Source organism: Oncorhynchus kisutch, linkage group LG8, assembly GCF_002021735.2.
Source record: "Oncorhynchus kisutch isolate 150728-3 linkage group LG8, Okis_V2, whole genome shotgun sequence".
NCBI classification, from domain to species: domain Eukaryota; kingdom Metazoa; phylum Chordata; class Actinopteri; order Salmoniformes; family Salmonidae; genus Oncorhynchus; species Oncorhynchus kisutch.
In genome coordinates, this window is record NC_034181.2 from 61,904,563 (window position 1) to 61,912,457 (window position 7,895).

General features: G+C 49.5%; 1 long non-coding RNA gene across 1 annotated transcript; it reads left to right on the forward strand.

Annotated features, from left to right (window-relative positions):
* The first annotated feature begins 1,593 nt into the window (after nucleotides 1–1,593).
* Nucleotides 1,594–7,209, forward strand: LOC116374773 (uncharacterized). Its single transcript, XR_004210712.1, has 3 exons — nucleotides 1,594–1,796; nucleotides 4,667–4,829; nucleotides 6,628–7,209. It is a non-coding gene; the product is annotated as an uncharacterized LOC116374773 (long non-coding RNA).
* Nucleotides 7,210–7,895: the final 686 nt, after the last annotated feature.

Genomic DNA, 7,895 nt, shown 5'->3' on the forward strand with positions numbered 1-7,895 from the left:
ATTCACTAGGAACTCAGCTGCACCCACAGTAGGAGTTTTCTTAAGGCTACTACATACAGTAAGTCTATTGAAATATGCTATGTTACTATGTGTTTTCTATTTAACATTATTACCACACATGAAAGCCAGTGTTTTAGATTTGTATTGGGACCTCTCTGTGGATATTATTTTTAAGCATTACATTTAAATCAGAGGCAATAATACCACATTGGACTACAGTAGCAGGAGTGGTGGTGCGTGTATCTCCTTTGTAGTACCCTCCTCCTCATTAAAAACAGTATTTTAGACATAGAGGTGAGGCTAGGGAGTCCTTTTATTTGATCTGCTTTGCATAATCCAATTCAATCCATCCTTTGTGACAAAAAAAAATCTATTAACTCTCCTTAATTGGCCTGACTTTGCGCACATAACTGTAACACTAATCAATACTGAAATAAGAAATGAAGCCAAAGACCATCTCATTGAATAGATTTTTGGAGAGGAGGTCTAAATATTGCAGCGTGGGATATATGAGCCGGAGGTCCATAATGTGCACTGCACACTGTCTCCTTCTGTGAGAGCCTTGAAGTGGAGCCGACAAGGGCAATTAGAAGGAAGGGGATCCTATCTGTAAACAACAACACTATGAGGAAGGGAGAGATGAGACCTTGATCTCATTAATAACACTATGATAAAGGAGGGGTAAAGTGCTTTAGTTGAAAGGCTTAACAGAGATGAAGCACATTCATTATAGTAAATGGCTTTGTTTCTTATTAAAGTAGTTGCACAGAGGTATGATGGTGAACTATGGGGTCAAAAGACTCCCCTTGCCCAAGTAGTAGCTATATGACAGAAGATTGCGTTTCACCATAAACTCCCTCAGCCTTCCCCTTCACATCCATCCTCTCATTCTTTCTATCTACTCTTCCACTCTTCTCTGTGCCTGCATGATGTGGTGTACTGTCAAGGAAAGAGAGAGAGAGAGAGTTCTGTGGTGCCGTCTGCTGTAGCCCCACGGCCAGCCAAGCCGCCAAGCAGGAAGTAGATCTGGGGCTGCTCTCCTCTCCCAGGTCCTGCCTTGTAGAAATGGCCACCTGTTCAAGGGGCTCTCCCTCGTCTCTCTCTCTCCCTCCTCTCTCTCTCCCTCCTCTCTCTCTCTCCCCCTGGCCAGGACCAGCTGTGCCAGGGACCTCCCCGCTCTGCCCGCCCAGCAGAGGACACAAGCTGGGACAACATGCCCCCTATGCCTGGCAGACGGGCAGAGACAGAGACAGACAGGCAGGCAGAGACAGGCAGGCAAGCAGGCAGGCAAATCAAGGCACACGATGTACCCAGTGATGAGGTTGTCTCTTGTAGACAAAGGTTAAATCCTAATGGGCTTTAGTATGAGCGGTTAACTTGACCTCCTCTGCCTGCCTAGTCTGTGCATAGGTTTCATAAACATTTTGAGATCATGATACTTAGTGTGACAGACAGTATTGAGGAACGGGGGGGGGGAATGATTAACAGCAGACAGTAGGCTTAATATACAGTACCTATGTAATCTTCCTGAGATTCATCTCACATATATGCCTATGTGCTTCTCTTTTCCTCTCCAGGGCAACACTCTGGCACTGTTCCCCGGCCAAGCCTATCAGATGGCCGCGTCTTGGCAGGTGATACTGCACGTGTGACAGCAGACTCTGCACGGCAACAATGCCATTTCAGCAGATAATGGTGTCTCCTGGCCTGAAGGAAGTTCACACCGTCTGTCTGGTGCCACCTGCAGAGATGACGGATGGGTGTGAAGAGCAAAACATCTGGACTGAGGATGTGCGGTATGTGACCTACTGTACAAGTGTTGGGGTCAATTCCATTTACACTCAGTTTACCTCCTGAATTGAAATGGAATTGACTCCAACCCTGTAGCTTACTGCAGCATGGAATGATATTGGACCGTTGTGCTGCGAGACCCTACGGGTCCGGGTTTGGGGTCAGAGTATCTCCTGGATGACAGTCCAGTCCAACAGGGTCTCCATGGCTCCTTCCTCCAGTCCCAGTTCCTCTTCTGTCAGACAGCACTCCAGTGGCAGCTTTGCCCCTCCGGAGCCCCTGCATGGCGCCCCCACTTGTGCCTTTCTGGTTATCAGACCCCTCACAGGCACTCTGATCTGGGTTGCTAAGCGCTGCCCATGTGTTTGTTTGCCTTATCCCCTGTGCCCTGAGCCAAGCCCTGTGAAGGAGGCTGATAAAAAACAACAGCTACAGAGTTGGCAGTGAGAGGAGAGGAAATGTCGCCCAAGGAATCTGAGTGCCCTTCCCTCTGGGGACTTGAAGGGGAACTGTAGAGGGCAAGAGAGTGCAACACACACACAGCACACCCTTTTTTGATGCACATTTAAAGGCAGTCCCAGTCCCATCCGCCTTATTCAATTACAGGCAAAAATGAACTAAAAGACAAGTGTTGCTTTTTCATCCTCTCCCTGATAGATATTTTATTGAGCGCTCTTTCTCCCTCCTTTTCTCTTGTTTTCTATCATGCTCTTTATCTTTTTTTGCCTCTGTATCCCTCTCTCTCTCTCCCTCTCTCTTCCTCCCTCTCTCTCTCTCTTCCTCCCTCTCTCTCTCTTCCTCCCTCTCTCTTTTGATTCAAAGGGCAGGGGAATGTAGTGATGGCGAGACAGAGAGAGATGCTCAAAGCCCCCCTGGTGAGCCTGTCCTGGGGCTGTGTGCTCTGTGGTCACTCTCTGGGGGCCTGGGGCCTGGGGTTGGCCCATGAAAGGGCCCAGTCCATTCTCTGGAGAGGGCACTGTGTTGAAAGAGGCTGGTCCATTCTCTGGGGAGAGAGCACTGTGTTGAAAGAGGCTGGTCCATTCTCTGGGGAGAGGGCACTGTGTTGAAAGAGGCTGGTCCATTCTCTGGGGAGAGAGCACTGTGTTGAAAGAGGCTGTTCCATTCTCTGGGGAGAGGGCACTGTGTTGAAAGAGGCTGGTCCATTCTCTGGGGAGAGAGCACTGTGTTGAAAGAGGCTGGTCCATTCTCTGGGGAGAGGGCACTGTGTTGAAAGAGGCTGGTCCATTCTCTGGGGAGAGAGCACTGTGTTGAAAGAGGCTGGTCCATTCTCTGGGGAGAGAGCACTGTGTTGAAAGAGGCTGGTCCATTCTCTGGGGAGAGAGCACTGTGTTGAAAGAGGCTGGTCCATTCTCTGGGGAGAGAGCACTGTGTTGAAAGAGGCTGGTCCATTCTCTGGGGAGAGAGCACTGTGTTGTGTGTTTTGCACTAGTCTCATCTCTTTGGAGATAAGATCACTTTTATAGGGTTGAAATCTGCAAATCTGTTGGGAAGTAAAGCTTCCCTTTAAAATGTCACCTCTGATTATGTTGGTTTGGCCTGGATGTGCTGCACAGCTCTCTGGAGTTAATTGAAAACGATAACAAAGGAGAGAGGTTGTGAATTGTGTTGTTTTCTAATAGATTCTAACAGGCTTTGACAAAGGGAGGAGGTGGAGGTTGATGAACGGCGGTGACTATGAGTTTTTAAAGTCACATTGCTGTTTGAGCTAGAGAGAGAGAGAGAGAGAGAGAGACAGAGAGACAGAGAGACAGAGAGACAGAGAGACAGAGAAATAAGCCACCCCGTGGTACGAGGGAAGGTCAGAAAGAGAGAGAGGGATGAGAGATGAGGGGCTGCACATGGTAGAGAGGAAACAAGTAAATAGAAGCAGCTCTAATAGGAATATCAAGCCACTGAAAGGTAAACAGGCTTCTCCAGACTGATACAAAGGGAATGTGGCGGCTTTGAGAGCGCTGGAGTGCTGGCACGCTCCTGTGGCGGCGCGATAACGCCCCTCTGGCTGCCTGCATCCCAGAGATAAGGCAGAGCACTGGCATGTGTCGCCCCTGATCCCAATTTCACAGTCAATATTCATCCAGCCTGACAAACAAGCACCATTTAAGATAAAAAATAAATATAGAATCCTTCTGCTATTACCTCCTGTTTATTAATCTCCCAGCATCCACTGCCTTTTAAACAGCGGTAAACACCCCCCCTCTTCTCCTCCTCCTCCTCCTGTCTCCCCCCCAGCCTCATACCCCCTCTCCTCCCCCTGTCTCCCCCCCAGCCTCATACCCCCTCTCCTCCCCCTGTCTCCCCTCCAGCCTCATACCCCCTCTCCTCCCCCTGTCTCCCCCCCAGCCTCATACCCCCTCTCCTCCCCCTGTCTCCCCTCCAGCCTCATACCCCCTCTCCTCCCCCTGTCTCCCCTCCAGCCTCATACCCCCTCTCCTCCCCCTATCTCCCCTCCAGCCTCATACCCCCTCTCCTCCCCCTATCTCCCCTCCAGCCTCATACCCCCTCTCCTCCCCCTATCTCCCCCCCAGCCTCATACCCCCTCTCCTCCCCCTATCTCCCCCCCAGCCTCATACCCCCTCTCCTCCCCCTGTCTCCCCTCCAGGCTCATACCCCCTCTGCACCCCCTGTCTCCCCTCCAGCTCATACCCCCTCTCCACCCCCCTGTCTGCTGAGGGTGTGAGGGGGGGGGGGTGCTTGTGTGAATATATGTACAGTATGTCTCTAAATATATATATATATGTGTGTGTGTGTGTGTGTGTGTGTGTGTGTGCGCACCAGGGGCAGGCCACAGCTGTTAACCTGAATCCCTCTCTTTCTCTCTCCCTAACATCCCCTCCTCTCTCACCTGGCTCCCCAGGCCTCCTGGCTGCTGCTGCTGCTGCTGCTGCTGCCCAGCTGTGTGTGGCCTGCCTGGGCCAGCCTGGCCTCTGATTACTGGCCATCTGCAGCAGCAGGAGCCACCCTGAGGACAGACAGCTCTCTAACCCCTGCCTGAAGGCCAGCTCATCTCTGTGGCTGAGGTGAGCTAAACCTATTCATTGTGCTGATTCTCTCGATCCCAGGCTCACTCTTGGAGAGGGAGGGAGGGATCTAAAATGGTTCAGGATAGTTGCAGTTCTTTTCGTATTATAGAACTGTGTGAGTCTACAGGGTTAAATGAAGCCGAGTACAAACTGCTTTTTCCCCATACCTTGACAAAGAATCTCCCAAGCTCTGCTTTTGTTTTATGATGATCCAGAAGAGTGTTGGCATGGCATTAGCTGCCTCCAGCTGTAGCTGGCAGCAAGTTAGTCAGCTGTGGCAGTAGCTGAGAGGATCTGTGGTGGAGGTGGTGGTATGGACTGCTAAGGCTGGCAGGCTAGCCGCACTCGGCCCAGTCCTTTCCTGCTCTGCCTGGCTCAGACCTGCCCGGCCAGCTGGCCATATCTCTTTAAATCTGTCCAGGGCTGAGCCACGCTCTTATTGAGATTACTGCACACTCTCCGCACCTCCACAGATGGGAGGAACGGCTTGCCAGCTGGCAGAGGGACACCCACAATCCTCCACTGGCTCTTGGCCAGGAGGCCTGCCAGCCCTGATGCCCATTCACACTTCTGTTCCCCTTTCTCTCTCTCCCACCCGTGCTCTATCGCTCTCTCCTGCATTCACACCCTTCTCCCTATCTCTCTAACTCTCTTTCTCTCTCTCTATTTTTATCTCTTTAGCCTTCCTGTCTCCCTTTCTCCCCTCTCCTGACTTTTTCTTTTAACATTGCGCTCCCTTCTCTTCTTTACTGTCACACACACACACACACACACACACACACACACACACACACACACACACACACACACACACACACACACACACACACACACACACACACACACACACACACACATGGACTGTCTGAACCCTGGTGATGAAGAGAGGGAGATGGAGAGGGGGTTATTGAAAGGTGTCACATGTGCTGATGTGATAAAGGTGCCAGGTAGAGATAGCCAAGCATCCTTCGTCACTATGGAGCCAAGTACAGCCTGTCCTCTTGAGTTAAAACAGGAACACACACGCACTCGCACACAAGTACACACACACACACACACACACACACATACATACAAATGCACACATGCATACAATCTACAAGTTCATTATCCATCTGTGGAATGATAAGAGCTAGATTTCTTAAAATAGCCATGCTATTGAGCTCTGCATACTACTTCCCTGTAGTAGAAACAGGAACCAGGGAGAATACATAACTTAACCAATCAGAATGAATGCCTGAACTTAATTAACCCTATCCTAAACCTTACAGGCATTAATCGCAATTAATGCCTGAACTGATAACCAATCGGAATGAATGCCTGAACTAAACCCTTTGTGTTATAACCCTATCCCAAACCTTGACCCAGTCAGAGTGAATGCCTTAACCGTAGAGGTGTTTCTGTGAGCCTAAATCGTCTGGAGCTCATGTGGGAAGGGAGCTGTGTGTCTAAATACAGGACGTCAGGAGAGGAAGTCAGTTTACTAGTCAAAAATAGACGTTTGTCCAAGGACGCCAAGACGCGAGACTGTGAGATCTTGTTGACACTGAAACTCAATGTACTAGTGGTGACTAACGTGTCAACAGGATGTGAGTACAGTTCCACAGTCACTCATTCAACCAAATAATGTCTGCCGTGTTGATCTACTTAACCGTACACAGGTGTTAAGGATGTGGATAAATGTGTAGAATAAATCCCTTTCTTCATCTACGTACCAACACTGTTCATATAACTCTATGGATCAGTAGCCTCCTCCTGGAAAGTTGAAAATGTATTCAAACTTTTCTCCCTGCAGCCCACCTGCTCAGCGGTGAGATCGTTATGGTGGGAACGGCCGGTGCCAGATTACTGTGACCTGCAGCCCCCCTCCAGATGGACACTCTCCCAGCTGGCTAACTCCTTTTAAGGAGATTCATTATTACCATGCCGCTCTTTGGTTAGGTTATACACACACAGGGATGTACACACAACACGCACACGCACACGCACACGCACACACACGCACACGCACACAACACGCACATGCACACACATTCCTTTGTGCCTATCTCCTTTGCCATCTCAGAGGAGGCAGTAGGGAGGAGAGGGGGCAGTGCGTGAGGGGGAGCTGCAGCAGCAGTAGACAGCTGGAGGGGAGAGCAGGAGGTGAACATTTCACTAGAGGAATGTGTGTGTAGCTGTACCTTCAACAGCAGGAGTGTTAATGAAGCGGCCCACACACAACCCACCCACTCATTTACCCCTCACATCGTCTCTGCCAGCCACCCACCCTGCCAACCGGCTCTGTCACTCTGACTCACTCCCTGCTATGTGTCTCAGAGCTGGCTGTGCTACAGGCAGGCAGATAGTGTAGCCCCTTGGAATGTTATTCATATAATGAATAAACATTATTTCAAAAAAATATTCGGAGAATCCGGTGTTTCTATGTCAAACGGTTTTGTTATATTTCAGTCATATATATTTCAGTCATGTATATAAAGTGTAATATTGAGATGTAAACTCTATATCTGACATGGTACAGAGGTCTTCTTTTTTTAAAGCCCATAGCCATGTCTGTGAGGTGTATACTTTTGTTTCAAAGTAGATTTGTTTAAGACTCCCAAGGAACACTGTGTGTGACCCTGATTTAGCCCACTGCAGTTAAAGGTTAATGGGTAAAAGTGCCCACAGGCAAAATAACTGTCAAGATTCAACCTCTGTGGTTGAAGGGCTCGATAATCGAAATGAAGCAAGTGTGTTTTTGTCCCAGAGAGATGGAGCTGGAGGTTCAACTTGACATGCTACAACTCTCGAGATGAAGAGAAACACAGATATACAAGGCCTCGAATCCTCAGTGAAACACAAAATGCTGACAAAAGCGAAATAATCTGATTGTGTCCCATAAATAGAAAGCGTTAGCCAGGGAATAACAACCGCCCTTTCCATTTCTCCTCTGCACCTCAGTATAGTCTCAGATGAGACCGGTGACGGAACGTCTGCATGGTGACCGACCGCGGTGCTGCATGGTCCAATGCTAGCGGACCTCCTCAGAGGAGCGGTTTACAGTGTGAGCGCATGCAGTGC